Source organism: Neopsephotus bourkii, unplaced genomic scaffold, assembly GCF_033783945.1.
Source record: "Neopsephotus bourkii isolate Nb327-2 ecotype Australia unplaced genomic scaffold, CSIRO-AGI_Nbou_v1 NB_1292, whole genome shotgun sequence".
NCBI lineage: Eukaryota > Metazoa > Chordata > Aves > Psittaciformes > Psittacidae > Neopsephotus > Neopsephotus bourkii.
In genome coordinates, this window is record NW_026901776.1 from 2,228,163 (window position 1) to 2,244,289 (window position 16,127).

A 16,127-nucleotide genomic window follows, 5' to 3' on the forward strand; every position below is an offset into this window, starting at 1 on the left:
AATGAAATAAGCAGATGCTTAGACATTGTTACACTTTTATAGGCATCCTGGAAGGAAACATGCATTTCAGAGGGGATTACGAAGAGGAGAAACATCCTACTTTGCAGGTGTTTAAAAAGACAAATCTTCCCAGTCATGTATAGTATCATCAGTGGAAGAGCAGACGTGTTTGAAAACAAAAGATGGAGGTTGGTGTCATGGGATGATCAGAGGTAGGAATGAATCTCAAAAACTGAATAAATATGAGAAGCAGTGAAGTGACTTGATAATTATTTTTGCACAGAAACAGATGGATATTTGAAGTTTATTTGAATATCCTCTGTTGTCAGACAACAAATAATTAACTCTCAGAATAGCATTTCCAAAACCACATCCAGTGGCTTTTGCTGAAGCATCAAGCCAACAGTAATGGGGACCTGCTAGAGGCTGGTGGCATTGCCCTGCTTCTGTTGTAATTCCAGAAAAGTTGTGCCATTCCCACCATTGCTACATTCTTCTGTCCTTGTAATGAAATTTATTCATTGATACAAAAAAATGGATGCAGTCCTCTGCTTGGAAATCTTAGGCAGGGAAGACGTCACAAACTTAGTATAAATTGAGTGCAATAGTTAATATAATTTCCTGTATAATTTAAGTCTGGTCTGATGGTCAAAAACTTTGCTACTGAGTCCCACACCCTAATCATTTTCACCTGCATACTCCACTTTTCTCTGTTTGAAACTGTGAGCAAGGGACGATCTAATCAGGAAAAAAGTTATCTACAGATTTGTCGTGGTTTAACCCCAGCCAGACAGCTTGTTCACCCACTCCCCCCTCCTTCTTGCTCTCCCCCTACTCCTGGAGAGACGGAGAGGAGAATCACAAAGAATGCAACTCCCATGGGTTGAGATAAGAACGGTTTAGTAACTAAGGTATAACACAAATCACTGCTGCTACCACCAATAATAGTAATGATAAGGGAAATAACAAGGGAAGAGAATACAACACCTCAGCACCCGCCGACCGATAACTCCCCCCCCCCAACCCCCCAAGCCTGACCAAGCACCAACCGATACGTCCTCCAACCCTGCAGCCCTCCTAGCCCTTCCGGGGAACTCCCAGTTACATCCTGGGCATGATGTGCTGTGGTATGGAATACCTCTTTGGTCAGTTTGGGTCAGGTGTCCTGTCTCTGCTTCCTCCTGGCTTCCCTCCTCCCTGGCAGAGCATGAGGCTCACAAAGCCCTTGGCCAAACCAAAACATCATTGTTTTCAGCTCTGTTCCCAGCTGAAAGTCAAAACACAGCACTGCACCAGCTACCAAGAAAGAGAAAAATGACCGCAACTGCTGAACCCAGGACAAGATTGTAGAGTCTCACTACAACACCACAAAATTTACTGTTTTCCATCAGGAAAAGAGGGAAAAAAATCTGCCCCAAAAGGGGCTTAGATACAGCTATTTGGAAAAGAAATGTTGATTTTAAAGAAAAAAAAAAAAGGAAAAAAAAGTAAAGAAAGCAAAGTCAGTTGGGAACATATTCCTTTTTCTGTGCGCCTTTTATGTTTTTTGAGACTTTTCTCATGTGATTAAATTAAAATTGTCTGGGTTGTTCAACTCTAGTATTTGACAAAAAAAAAAAAAGGCGGTTAGGCTTATTATTTCATTAAGTGATACTATAACTCCGTATATGATGAAAAATAGTCATAGAATGAAGCAAAAATAATCCACAAAACACAGCAACATTTGAATTTTTAGACTAAACCAGCCTAGACATAAAATTTTCCAAAGATGACAGATTATTTTTTTTTTCCCCCAGGTTAAAAAAAACAGAAGCATGTGCATCTTGAAAATTACTTGTTTGGTTTCTTGATCAACATAAAGCACATAAAGGAAATACAAACAGATGTTATTTGCAACAGTTATATTCTGGTTGTATATTTGTGACAGAAATGTGTGAAAAAAACAAACTCATCATGAAAAAATTAATTGAGATGACAAGTGTATTAAAAGCAAATCCTGATTATTAACATATTTTTCTTCATATTGACACACCCATCTTGTTTTCTACAGATATATGGCCAAGACATGATAAATGATCCATGTGCTCTACAGATATGTATTCTATGTTTTCATTTCACTGTCATATTTTATAGCATTATTTTCTGACTCAGATGGTAGCCAAACCCTTTGAAAACATCTCTTCTGTTCTACTGTCAAAAGTACTGATATATGTTACATACACATTACCCTCAAATTCATTGTAATCTTACTAAAGACAAAAAAAAATGCAAAACCATGAAAAAATAAATAAAATCTTCTAAAAATATACTGTAAATTTGCAAGGAAGGGTGAACATATAGGAGATAACATAAAATACCGAAACTCCCGATTTGGAAGAGAGCAGGATTTTATCAGAATTTTAAAGGAAAAGAATATTTTATCTCTTGGTAGAAAGCTGGAAACTTGTATCTAAGTTTCAAGTGGGAAAGAATGACTGAATAATGCAACTACTAATGCATACATCAGAGCCCTGAGAAAAATGTATTCTGACTGTACTTTCTCTTCTTCTACTTCCTTTTGTCTCCTTCTTTGTCAGAAATTAACTTGGGCTAGCACTCTAAGGAAAAAAATAGAAATTAGAGTTATGAAAGACAGAATTATTTGCTTGTTAGGGTAATAGGTGAGTAGTTAAAGCATTACTCTTCAGATTCATATTAAAACACTTACAGAGTCATAATCCAAAATGGTTCATAGTTGGACCTTGACAGGGCTACAGGGAAACTGTTAGAGATCTTACGCTGACAATATGCACTGAGGGCAAGGTCTTCCCAAGGCTTAGGCTGAAAGGTTTTCAAAGGTTCTGCTTTACAAGTGGATAACAGGCATTTTAAAATCATATCTGAAAAGAATTTCAAAGGAGACAAAGCACTGTGTTAAAGCATGCATTATGTATCATTCTCCTATATACTTCAGTGACTACTAAGCTTGTCTTCCTTTCCCTTGCTTCTTCCATTTTCCAGCCCAAACTAAAGTGTGACTCTCAGATTTCAGAAACAGGTTATACTTTTGTCATCTCGTATTTCTGACATCCTATTTTTGAAAAGAGACTAAATTGATCCATTAAACGTGTAAGAATGGGAATGAGAGCAAGGAGCTGCCATGTGGATACACTTTTGGACCAGGTAAGTTGCCCTTACCTTGGAAGCTAATTGGAATTAAAGGAGGGTATGTGAATTTTCCTGTGGCTATGAATCCAGGCTGCAATTAAGCTAATTTACTCATGAACAAAAATTGATCTAGAATAGCTGTTCTCTACGAAGTCCCATTCAATATCTGAAAAATAGTACTATCAACATATGACTGTTTTTAAAGGTCAAAGGGTGGTGGCCATTCAGGGCTAACACATTTTATGCTAGTGCACCATTTTTTATACTAGTGTGTTTCATAACCTAGCAATGGTAGTACTACAAACTTCTAGCAAGATCATAAACAAAAGGAAAAAAGTGTAATTGTCACTGGATCAGTGAAGACTCCCCTGAGAGTCTAAAGTATTTTTACAAAAGTCTGTATCTATTGGTGCCTGACCCATACATTTTTCTGTCGTGCAGAGTTCCAGAGGTATCCAATATAAGTGAAACAGCTTTTGTTTTTCTCCAAGCATCAGCAGACCACTGATTCCCTGCTACCACAGAGGTGACCCTGCGTAAGTGTTATACTTTCTTCAGCCCAGACTAACCATAAACCAGGTGGAATAATGTAATTTTTCCTTCTCAATTTTTATGATTAAACCTTGAGGACAAAATAATTTATATTTAAATCCATGACAGAGATTCAGATCTTTCTGAATCATGACTGTTTCTTGTACCTCTTCACTGCTTTCTACAGTGTTCAGAAAGCATGAACACATGATTTTCAAATATAGTGCCAAGGCCCCCAAAACTAGACATACATTTTTTTCAGTTGTTGCAATTATTATTAGTACTATTGTTGTTATTGAAATTTTAATTGTAAATAATTAATTTTTATTTAACTTTTTTAATAGATATTCACTTCAGGCTTCCCCATTCAAAGTAGAACCTCTCCCACTAGCACAGTGGTAAAATCAGTTTTGAAAACAAAGAACCTGATCTTAAAATATTTTGTGTGTAAAACAGAGAAGGGTGGCTATGAAAAAAATAACCCTCTCTTCAAAAGTCTGAAATGAACCTGTAATTTTCACATATTAACTATTTTCTATTAAAACAGTGATCAGAAAGACATCTTCCTATACGTTCTTTGTGTGTACTTCAAATTTATATTTATATAACCAATTATAAAAACAGTAAGCTAGAGGAAGCTTTTTTTTCTTGTTTAATAGCACAGCTTAAAATTATACACTGGTTTCTGCCACAGTTCAGCAGCAGAAATGTGGTTTATACTGGAAAAACAGAGATAGAAGAAGGAGGTGATCTAGAGCACATTTAAACTACCAGCCATTCAGCATGGGTGGGGTTTTTGTAGGTGAAGATCCCAGAGGGCTCAAGGAGAGTTCTTTGCCTCCAAGGCTATTGCATAAGACATGTACAGATATACATGGTCTAATTATTTTTTAAGTGTATAAGAAAATCCAACACTTTATGCTTTTTTTCTTTAGCAAACTAAAAGCTGGTGAACAGAGCAGAAGCAGAAAAGGAGCAATCAGCAGAGGGCCAGGCTACTTGGTGAGAGCAATCTATGCTGTACAGTTAGAACTTAATTAAATCTCTCTGGATCCTGTAAGCTTCTTTCAATAAAAGTATGTGAAAAGTGTTTAAAATACTACAGAAGCACTCACTTCAGTGCGTGTCCACACTTAAAAGGACATTTGCTGCTTTGGTTTTGGGCAAAATTCTGAAAAGAAAAGCTGTTAAGGACAAGGGTTTTGTTAACTTTATTAAATACCTACTATGTGTAAAAGCAATTGCCACATGTATATATGTAAAATATACACAGACATATATAAAATATGTAGTGAAAAAAGTAAATATGCCTATACTCCCTTGTGTTTATGCAGAGTCCTACAAATTAGTTGTGAGGATAGTAATGACTGCTGGGCTGTGTTTTCTTGAGGAATATCCAGCTTTTTGTTAGTTTTCCTCAGAAGCATTGTGGATATTTTAAAAACGGGTAGGTGTTTACACACACCGCTATCTTTAATCTCTTTTTGTTTAGTAACTGATAAGTAAATTTGTTGTGTTGTTGTTTTAGGAGTTTCTTTTAAACTTGGAAGAAAGGCAAAGAAATGTCAAGTAAGAGATACAATTTGTACAAATATCGATTAATGGCTAAGTAAGTGTCAAATGCTCATTTTATCTAGCTGCTGGCATGCTGTATTGCAATTATTCTGAGAATGAGGTGGGCACAGTAGAGCCAGTCTGAAAGCATGATAAAAAGCCAGCTTTTCCCAGGACATCCTGAGGGAAGTTTCTGTAGAAAGACCTTATCAAACATCATAGAAGATCTTACTGCATTGCAGCACTGGTGGGTCTTGTATTGTTCAGTACAATAGTCTGAATTGTTTGATAAAACCTCCCTGTAATACAGCCAAATGAGGAGTTTTACACAATTGACAAAAAAAAAGAATGGAAATCATACAAACAGAGCAGTAAGGTAGGTGTCCTGGAAAAGGATGTCTCAGAGAAAATGAGGTAGGGATTCACAGAGGATAGACAACTCAATTAGAGGTACCATTCTCATGCTGGGTCAAGAAGACCTAATGCGATCCTTAGATAAATATAGAGAAAAAGAGCTAATAGAAGGAAAGAAGTGATTTTTGCTTCTGTAATGGACCATCATATGGGAATGTAGGATTTTTGCTAACATATATGAAAAGGTGGAAAATATGAAGAGGTGCCAAAGAGAGATGCTAAAATGAGTTGAGGTATATAGAAAGTCCCTTCAGGAAGGTATGTAGAGTTTAGTCAGTTTAAATTAACAGAAAGAAGTCTGAAAAGTTAGTTGAATGCTGGACATAAGTACCTTTAAGAGCAAACACTGGAAAGTGAAGGCTCTCTAATCCATTAGAGGGGAGCAGCAAGGACTGTTGCAGACCAAACCCAGGGCAAATTAAACTTGAAACAAGGCACATCTTTTTAAAGTCATTTAAATGTACTCATTAAAAAATGAGTATTGGTAAATCACTAGACAAATGGCAAAGGGGAGTAGATTTACCGTAAAGTATTTATATCTAGAATGGGAGGCTTTTGGGTAGAGAGAGAAAAGCAGCAGATGAGCAGATTTATTTCAGGTAACCCGAGACCCTGCTGGGAGAAGGCCCTGCATAAGCCAGAAGTTCATAAAGCTTATTTCAGAAAGTAAGAGCAACAAACATCAAGGGGGAACTACAGTCTGCAGCTCTTTCTGGCCACTTTCACCTAACCCAAGCCCCAGACACACCTCTGGGTTTAGAAATCATGCCAAGAGCCTGAAGTAGGAGAGATGAAAGAGGGACAAGCTGGGAGTAGTGTACCTGGTTTTGCCATAAAGATTTGGTGCCCTGGGCAGAAAGAAGGGACAATAGACCTGTGAAATGCAGGGAAAACAAGCTGAAAGAGCGCGTTGACACCATCAGCCTTTGGCTGTGCCTGTGCTCGCAGCCCAGTGAGACTCCAGGTCCATGATATGTCTCAGTTTAGTTCTATGAGTCACTGTCACAAGGTTGCTCATACGTATGTATATAGTCCCCTATTTACTAAAAAAAGCCACAGAGCTATTGACTATCCATGAAAAGCCCAATTTCAGAGTCATTCTTCTTACCTTTAGTCATAGGCTCTCTAAGTTATGGAGGTTTTTCACATGAGCCTTTCACAGTTTTCATAAAAAATAATTTCTAAGGGACTATTCTAAATATTTTTGCATGTATATCCTAAGCTAATTTTCCTAAAATATACATACAAATGCATACAGTTATATATGGAGTATTCATAATGAAAAAACTGAAAAAATAATACCTAAAGCCTTGGATACAGTGGTGTCATCCCCTGCCTTTTGGGAAGCAAAATACATATGAAAAGAGCTAATCTTAGATCTCGAGTATTCCAAGCAGATTTCATCTTTTGGAGGGTAATCTATACTCTAATCATATTTTTTCCTTTTCTCTTAACTGCTTCTTCAGTTCCTAACTGATTTCAAGATGGACAGGTTCATATTTCTGGCAAACATAATTGTTTATGGGAAGGGGAAATACCTGGTACCAGCTGGAAGGATTCTCCCTCTGAAAATATCATTAGAAATGTAAAGATGTGACTTGAACTCCAGCATTCAAGCTTTAACCATGCACAATTTTTTCCAACAGTTTTTCTAATTGCTTATGGTTGGGTTTTTTCCCTCTAAGATCTGTATAAAACTTACATAGAGAAGGTTTCACACAACACCAGTTTGGATTTCTTTCTCAAGAAACTTTCAGTAACTATAAGTTATGGAAAACTGCTGTTGATGAGACTAGTACATGTCTTCTTACATTATTAAGACATGCTGACTTTGAGATGCTACTACCTTATTTTGATACTGTTAAATACTGAAAATACATTCCCTGAACACATCTTCTCTGAAAAAAAAACAAATTTTACCAGAAGCACTTGGATACGTCATCATGCAGAGGGTGCTTTCATGGCTTCGTGGACGTACTGCAGTTTGGGAAACCCTGCTAGGCACTCTGGATTAACATTTTTCCTGTCTATGTTGCTGAATCTTTGCTGTTATTTTTACTCATGGTACCTAAAAGCAAAGGTAACTACTTCTGCTTTTAGATTGAAAGCTCATTTCACATAAGTCAAAACTCAGATTTCAGAAGGTAACAACACATTTTAATTTTTTTCTCACTCCATTTATATTTAAACTGCAAAACTGGAAGCAGACATCATGAGAATCACTCAGGCATTAGGGGTTTCTTCATTCTTATAAAAATCATTTTCTTTTTATAAGAAAATTATTCAACTTTAAAATAAAATTAATAAATCCAACAGTGAGTGTTGAAGAAGAATTTACATCTGTGGCTGTCAGACCAGAGCCAATAGTAAAGGATTTGTCTTCATAATGTCCCTGAGTCCTTCCAGGAGGTGAAGTACAAGAACAGCTTAATACTTTCCTTCTCAAAGTGTGAGACAAAGAAACGTTATCCCAGAAGGGAACTGCAATAAACCTTCACACAGTGAAAGTGCAGTTAGAACTATAACAGCAATGTTGGATTCTCAAGGTAAAAGATGATCTTGTAAAACACTTAATTTTAAGGCACTGAGAGATCTCTGTAAACATCTATGCATATTGGACCATTATTTCATATCAACCTTAGAGGGCATGCCCTTGTGAACAGAGTGACTGCTCAGCATGGGTGAATTTGTTCATCAGGCTGCAAATTTTCAAGCACTGGAGCACTTCATTTACCAAAGAAGTGGTAAATGCTCCATCGCTGGCAGTGTTCAAGGCCAGGTTGGACAGAGCCTTAGGCAACATGGTCTAATGTGAGGCATCTCTGCCCATGGCAGGGGGATTGGAACTAGATGATTTTAAGGTCCTTTCCAACCCTAACTATTCTATGATTCTATGATTCTGTGATCTCTCAAAGCAAGCCCTTGGCATCTGTCAAAAGTGATGGATTCCTGGCTCTGTAATAAAGTGACACTATCCTAGTCAAAATGGGAAGATAGCTACATTACAAACACATAAGCTGTTTCACAGAGTGATTAGTTCCTTCCTGCAAATTATGTAATTTCATTAGGTTACAAATCTGTCATTATTTGCTTAATCTGATATTAATGTGATAGGAAAGTCAAGATCATTTTCATATACTATAATCCTTTGTTCTTTTCTTTGATTTTCTGCCCAGAAGATTAAACATGAGAAATACTTTTTGGGTAATATTCATGGCTTTCCTCTGCCTGCAGTCCTTACTGTAGCTATTTTTAAAGAAGCAGTATTTCCTTGCAGTGACAAAGAAGCCATTTCAGAAAAGTGTGGGGCAAGCTGATGAAAGAATTGCAGCAAGCATGGAGTGCTTTACATTGTCTGAAAAGTGGTATGATGTTGCATTTCCACATATCTTGCTGAGCAAATAATGAAAGTCGCTCATTTTTCTCTGCAGTATCTACCTTTTAACAAGCTCTCCTAGCTGTGTACTTACAATGCAATAATATCCAGGATAGAAAAGATCTTCTTCAAGGGGAAAAATGAAGTTTGTGTTATAAAATATAAGTGTTCCTTTTTGAAATATGAAAAAGTTGCCTTCAGACAGGTGTATTTTCTATGTTATTCTGGTCCTTCTATTGGGATATAGATCAGTGGGTGACTAGTTCTAAATCTGAAAGGAATAGTTTCAGCTTTCCTAGGAATTAAAGGTAGTCAGGTACGTTTCCGTTCAAAAATGAATATTAAAAATAGGTGCTCACATCTTCCAGAAATGCCATTATCAGTTCAAGTAAATGTGCATTCATACAAAGTTCATTAGTGTTAATAGGAGAAATGGAAAGTAACTTGTCACTAGATAAACAGGGAACCTGATGCCATGGTAGATATAAGAACATACTAACCAAAGGATGGTTAGCTATTTTTGAATAAGCTGGTTTTGTACTAAAGGTCCTTATCTTTCTCTGTTTTGTACTTTATCAAAAGCATCAGTCACTGTAATTCAAAAGGACAGGATAGAGGGAAGGGCTGCAATCTCAGGCTGTCATGGGAAATAAGAATAATCTTTACCATTCCCTTAACTACTTAACTCAAAACTTCATTTTGTAGCATACCCCTTTTATTGCCACATATTGCAGCATTTTTTCATTTTTTCATTAGCCAACAACTTTACATGTTTCCCTTAGTTTAATTGACCTACAGGAGTCAGAGGTGCTGTAGTCTTGCTGTCTGATATTTATCTATAACAGAGTAGAAGGTGAGCAACTGATCCTTCATACAAATGGGTCGTTCATACAAATAATGTATTTGATCCTTTGTTAACTGAGGAGGGCTATGAAGATGAAGCAGGATATCTGTGTATGTACTTCACCCATCTAGAAGATAAAGGAATAGCCATTTCTATGTGCAGCACTTCTACACTAAAAGACAAAAACCTATGCCTTGTAGAATGAAAGACATATTGAAGGGCCTCAGAAGGATTCCAGGCATGTCTGTGGATAAGGAAGAGTTATTTGCAGATTTTATTCAGCATTTTAAGCTTTCTGAACTAAAATCTGTAAATCTGACCTTTTGAATGAGTACATAACTGCATGAAACTGTCAGTGACAGTGAAGGCTAAGTCACTTTTGTCCAGAACAATAAGATAGGCATTTGAATAATAAAATCTTTGTTGTGCTCCAAACCCAGTTTAGGCAAAGTGGTACAAGAAGTACAGGATGATATCTCTTGGACCATCAGTAGTGGCCCAGCTCCATTATCTATAAAATTAACACAAAACACTAGCAAAGAGTTTAGTGAAGGAAATCCTTTATTATTACAACTTTCTTTATTCTGTGTATCTTTTTCATTGTTTTAGAGAGAGAATGCAATGGAAGGGAGAGCAAGAAATATGTCAGAATTCTCCTGCAAGAAATGCAGTGCTGGAATCTCATGTGGTCAGATACAGTCTGAAAACACAACAGGAAGGTCTTAGCAGTTCTAATTTAGCAAGAATGCATGAGTAAATTGCTCTCATGAGACCTCACCTAGGGTACTGTGTGCAGTTCTGGTGTCCTCAACATAAAAAGGACATAGAACTGTTGGAACAAGTCCAGAGTAGAGCCATGAGGATGATCAGGGGACTGGAGCACCTCCCGTATGAAGACAGGCTGAGAAAGTTGGGGCTGTTCAGCCAGGAGAAGAGAAGGCTGCGTGGAGACCTCATAGCAGCCTTCCAGTATCTGAAGGGGGCCTATAGGGATGCTGGGAAGGGACTTTTCATTAGGGACTGTAGTGGTAGGACAAGGGGTAATGGGTTAAAACTTACACAGGGGAAGTTTAGATTGGATATAAGGAGGAAATTCCTCCCTGTTGGGGTGGTGAGGCAGTGTAATGGGTTGCCCAGGGAAGTTGTGAATGCTCCATGCGTGGCAGTGTTCAAGGCCAGGTTGGACAGAGCCTTGGGTGACATGGTTCAGTGGGAGGTGTCCCTGCCCATGGCAGGGGGGGTTGCAATTGAATGATCTTTAGGTCCTTTCCAACCGTAACTATTCTATCATTCTATGTTGTCTCAGCTGATAGAAAGGGAAAAGGAAAATTGATCCTGGTGTGGTACCATTTGATAAACAGTCAGTGCTTGGTGTGTCAATGATCAGTTACATTGAAGATGACTTTGAAGATAATTTCTGACTGAAATGCTGCTAGACACCTCAGCAGTGGCAAGAGTGTACCATTAACCCCCCTTCCATTGAAATATGTGACCTCTCCTGACCACTGCTCCTGAGACTTGTGGCAGAGACAGGAAGCTCAGATGCCTGCAGCTGCTTATAAGAAGGGAAGCTATGTCTAAGGCAGCATCAGTCAGCTGATTGGAGCTAGCCTAGCTAGAGCTGCAGCCGGCACGCTACAGCGACCGCGAGCTTCTACCAAGATCAGGAAAAACAGAGGGGGTAGCGCGGAGCCATCCCGCTTCCCGACATTTCCCAACACTTCCGGATTCCCGAAGTTCCAGCAGCCCTTGCGAGAGAGCAACTGACATGGCGGGGGGTGTTCCCACGGCGAACGGCGACCACTCCCCTGCCCCTTGACTTGAAAAAGCCTTTGAGAGGTCAGCGACTGCCCACCAGGTGCAGGGAAGAACAGGTAGGTCTTTGTGCTGACCAGTATGGTCGTCTCCAGAAAGAGAGCTAGCAGTAAGAGGGCTGTAGCAACTCAGACAGAGACCCCGACCCTAACCGTGGCTGTTCAGGTCTCTGGATGCAGGGAGTGCCAGAGCCTGCTGCTGCCAGGGGAGGGAGGACAGCATTCCACCTGTGTGAGGTGTGAGCAGGTGGAAGATCTGCTTAGCTTGGTGGCTGAACTTAAGGAGGAGGTTGAGATGCTGAGGAGCATCAGGGAGTGTGAAAGGGAGATCGACTGCTGGAGTAACTCCCTGGCTGACCGGTTGGAACGGCTCCAGGGAGATACCCCCCAAAAGAGGATGGACCCCCTGCCCTCTCAGACAGAGGGGGATGGCCTGAGACAGCCCCTGTCATGTAGCTGTCGCCCAGAGGTAGGGGACCAAAAAGATGAGGAGGGTTGGAAGCAAGTTCCGGTTCGGCGTCGTGGGCAGCCCTCCTCCCTTCCTGCCCCGGTTCCCCAGGTGTCCCTCTGTAATAGGTTTGAGGCCCTGGATCTGGAAGGAGAGGTAGGTGAGGATGTGGTGCAAGGCCCGCCTACAGGGCCACATAGGAAAAAGCAGTTGACTTCACACCTCAAGACTGCCTCTGGTAAGAAAGAAAGAAGGGTCATTGTAGTAGGTGATTCCATTCTGAAAGGAACAGAGGGCCCGATATGCAGAGTTGACCCTCATCATAGGGAAGTGTGTAGTCTGCCTGGAGCCCGGATCAGGGATATCACCAGGGCGCTCCCCAACCTGGTGCGCCCGACAGACTACTACCCGCTGCTGGTCTTCCAGACGGGTGAGGGGGAAGTTGCTTCCCGCAGTCTGAGGGAGATGAAGAAAGACTATAGGGCCTTGGGGCGGATGATGAAAGACTCTGGGGCTCAAGTGATCTTCTCCTCACTCCTTCCATCGATGATGTGGGACTGAATGGGAAAATTCAGTCCATAAACGATTGGCTTCGAGGCTGGTGCTGCAGGCAGGGCTTTGGATTCTTTAATAACAGCTGGTTTTATAGGGCACCAGTCTGGACAATGGCATGTGGGAAAGGTTTATCGCACAGAGGCAAAAGGATGCTGGGGCACGAATTAGCAGGGCTCATTTGGAGAGCTTTAAACTAGATTCGAAGGGGGATGGGGTTGTATCTGGGATTGCCTCAGTGGGACAGCGCTCCAGAACTGACGATGACTGGGAGGCCTCCTGTAATCCTAGGGTGAAATCGGTGTGCTCAGCTCGCTCCCTGAAATGTCTGTACACCAATGCGCGCAGCATGGGAAATAAGCAGGAGGAGCTAGAAACCTGTGTTAAGTCAGGAGATTATGATCTGGTGGCAATTACAGAGACGTGGTGGGACAGCTCACATGACTGGAATATAGTCATGGAGGGCTATGTCCTTTTCAGGAAAGACAGGCCAGCCAGGCGGGGTGGTGGGGTTGCTCTTTACGTGCGAGAGCAGCTACAATGCGTTGAGTTCTGTCCAGGGACAGATGACGAGCGAGTTGAGAGTCTGTGGGTGAGAATTAAGGGGCAGGCTGGCAGGGGCGATACTGTTGTGGGGGTCTGTTACAGGCCACCGGATCAGGGTGAGGAAGTTGACGAGGCCTTCTATAGGCAGCTGAGAACGGCCTCACAGTCACAGGCCGTGGTCGTCGTGGGGGATTTTAACTTCCCTGATGTTTGCTGGAAGGACTACTCGGCAACCCAGCCGCAGTCCAGGAGGTTCCTCCAGTGTATGGATGATAACTTCCTCATGCAAATGGTGGATGAGCCAACCAGGAGAGGAGCGCTGCTGGATCTCATCCTCACTAACAAGGAGGGTCTGGTTGAAGGAGTGAAGGTTGAGGGCTGCCTTGGTTGCAGCGACCACGAGATGGTAGAATTCAGGATCTTGTGTGGTAGGGTCAGTAGAATAGCAAGTAGAATCGCAACCCTGGACTTTAGCAGGGCAAACTTTGGCCTCTTCAAGCGATTGCTAGGGGAAATCCCGTGGGCTAGGCTGCTTGAAGGTAAAGGGGCCCAAGATAGTTGGTTGACGTTCAAGGACTGCTTCTTCCAAGCTCAAGATCAGAGCATCCCGACACGTAGGAAGTCAAGGAAGAGGGTCAGGAGACCTGCGTGGCTAAATAGGGAATTGCTCGGTATGCTCAAGTGGAAGAGGAGAGTTTACAGGTCATGGAAGGAAGGGCTGGCCACTTGGGAAGAATATAAGGCTGCTGCTAGAGGATGTAGGAAAGCTGCTAGGATGACTAAGGCCTCCTTGGAATTAAAGCTGGCGAGAGGGGTCAAGGACAGCAGAAAGAGCTTTTTCAAATACATGGCAGGTAAAACTAACACCAGAGGCAATGTAGGCCCGCTGATGAACGGGACGGGTGCCCTGGTGACAGAAGATACAGAGATGGCAGAGTTACTGAATGCCTTCTTTGTCTCTGTCTACTCTGCCGGAGGCAGTCCTGAAGAGCCCTGTACCGCTGAGACCTCTGATGAAGATAGGTCAACGGAGCGGTCTGCCTTAGTCGATGAGGAATGGGTTAAAGACCAGTTGAGCAATCTGGACATCCATAAATCCATGGGTCCAGATGGGATGCACCCGCGGGTGCTGAGGGAACTGGCTGAGGTCATTGCTAGACCACTCTCCATCATCTTTACCAAGTCTTGGGAAACGGGAGAGGTGCCTGAGGACTGGAGGAAAGCAAATGTCACTCCTGTCTTCAAAAAGGGCAAGAAGGAGGACCCGGGTAACTATAGACCGGTTAGCCTCACCTCCGTTCCTGGGAAAGTGATGGAACACCTTATCCTTGGTGCCATCTTAAGGCATATCAAGGATAAGAGGGTTATGAGGGGCAGTCAACATGGCTTCACCAAGGGGAAGTCATGCTTGACCAACCTCATAGCCTTTTATGAGGAAATAACACGGTGGATGGATGATGGCAGAGCGGTGGATGTGGTCTACCTTGACTTCAGCAAAGCATTTGACACGGTCTCCCACAGCATCCTTGCGGCTAAATTGAGGAAGTGTGGTCTGGATGATTGGGTTGTGAGGTGGACTGTGAACTGGCTGAAGGAGAGAAGCCAGAGAGTTGTAGTCTATGGGGCGGAGTCTAGTTGGAGGCCTGTATCTAGTGGAGTGCCTCAAGGGTCGGTACTGGGACCAGTATTATTTAATATATTCATCAACAATTTGATGAGGGAATTGAGTGAACTATCAGCAAGTTTGCTGATGACACTAAGCTGGGAGGGGTGGCCGACACGCCAGAAGGCTGTGCTGCCATCCAGAGAGACCTGGACAGGCTGGAGAGTTGGGCGGGGAATAACTTGATGAAATATAACAAGGGAAAGTGTAGAGTCCTGCATCTGGGCAGGAACAACCCCAGGTTCCAGTATAGATTGGGGAATGACCTGTTAGAGAGCAGTGTAGGGGAGAGGGACCTGGGGGTCCTAGTGGACGACAGGATGACCATGAGCCGACACTGTGCCCTTGTGGCCAAGAAGGCCAATGGCATCCTGGGTTGTATTAGAAGGGGGGTGGTTAGTAGGTCAAGAGAGGTTCTCCTTCCCCTCTACTCAGCCCTGGTGAGACCTCATCTGGAATATTGTGTCCAGTTCTGGGCCCCTCAGTTTAAGAAGGACAGGGACCTGCTGGAGAGAGTCCAGCGCAGGGCAACTAAGATCATTAAGGGAGTGGAGCATCTCCCTTATGAGGAGAGGCTGAGGGAGCTGGGTCTCTATAGTTTGGAGAAGAGGAGATTGAGGGGTGACCTTATTAGTGTATATAAATATATAAAGGGGGAGTGTCACGAGGATGGAGCCAGGCTCTTCTCAGTGGCAAACAATGATAGGACAAGGGGAAATGGGTATAAATTGGAACACAAGAGGTTCCACTTAAACCTGAGAAGAAACTTCTTCTCAGTGAGGGTGACGGAACACTGGAACAGGCTGCCCAGGGAGGTTGTGGAATCTCCTCCTTTGGAGACATTCAAAGCCCACCTGGACATGTTCCTGTGTAACCTTATCTAGGTGTTCCTGCTCCGGCAGGGGGATTGGACTAGATGATCTCTTGAGGTCCCTTCCAATCTCTAACATACTGTGATACTGTGATACTGAGATTTGAACTTAGATGTTTACAGTCTCTGCCTCTCAGAACTTTTCTGACCCCACACTCCTTTACCTAGTGGGAGCTCTGGAACTGGCACTTATTTATAGTTTAGGGGAAAATTCAAAAGATATCCTTCCAGATAGATTTAGCTTGGAAGATAATTTTAATCCAGGTGAATTTATCCAGCAATGTCTAAAGTGTTGCAAAGCCTTCTACTCTCAAGTAGAGGTTTTAGTCAGCTACTGTGATATTTAAAACAGCTTTCATTGTATTTC

The 16,127-nt window shown here is 41.8% G+C and overlaps 1 long non-coding RNA gene across 1 annotated transcript in view; it reads left to right on the forward strand.

Moving 5' to 3' along the window:
• The first annotated feature begins 2,857 nt into the window (after positions 1-2,857).
• LOC133219011 (uncharacterized) overlaps positions 2,858-16,127 on the forward strand; it is a 55,252-nt gene continuing 41,982 nt past the window's right edge. The window contains exon 1 of the long non-coding RNA XR_009727327.1: positions 2,858-3,162. This is a non-coding gene — a long non-coding RNA (uncharacterized LOC133219011). The remainder of the gene's footprint in view (positions 3,163-16,127) is intronic.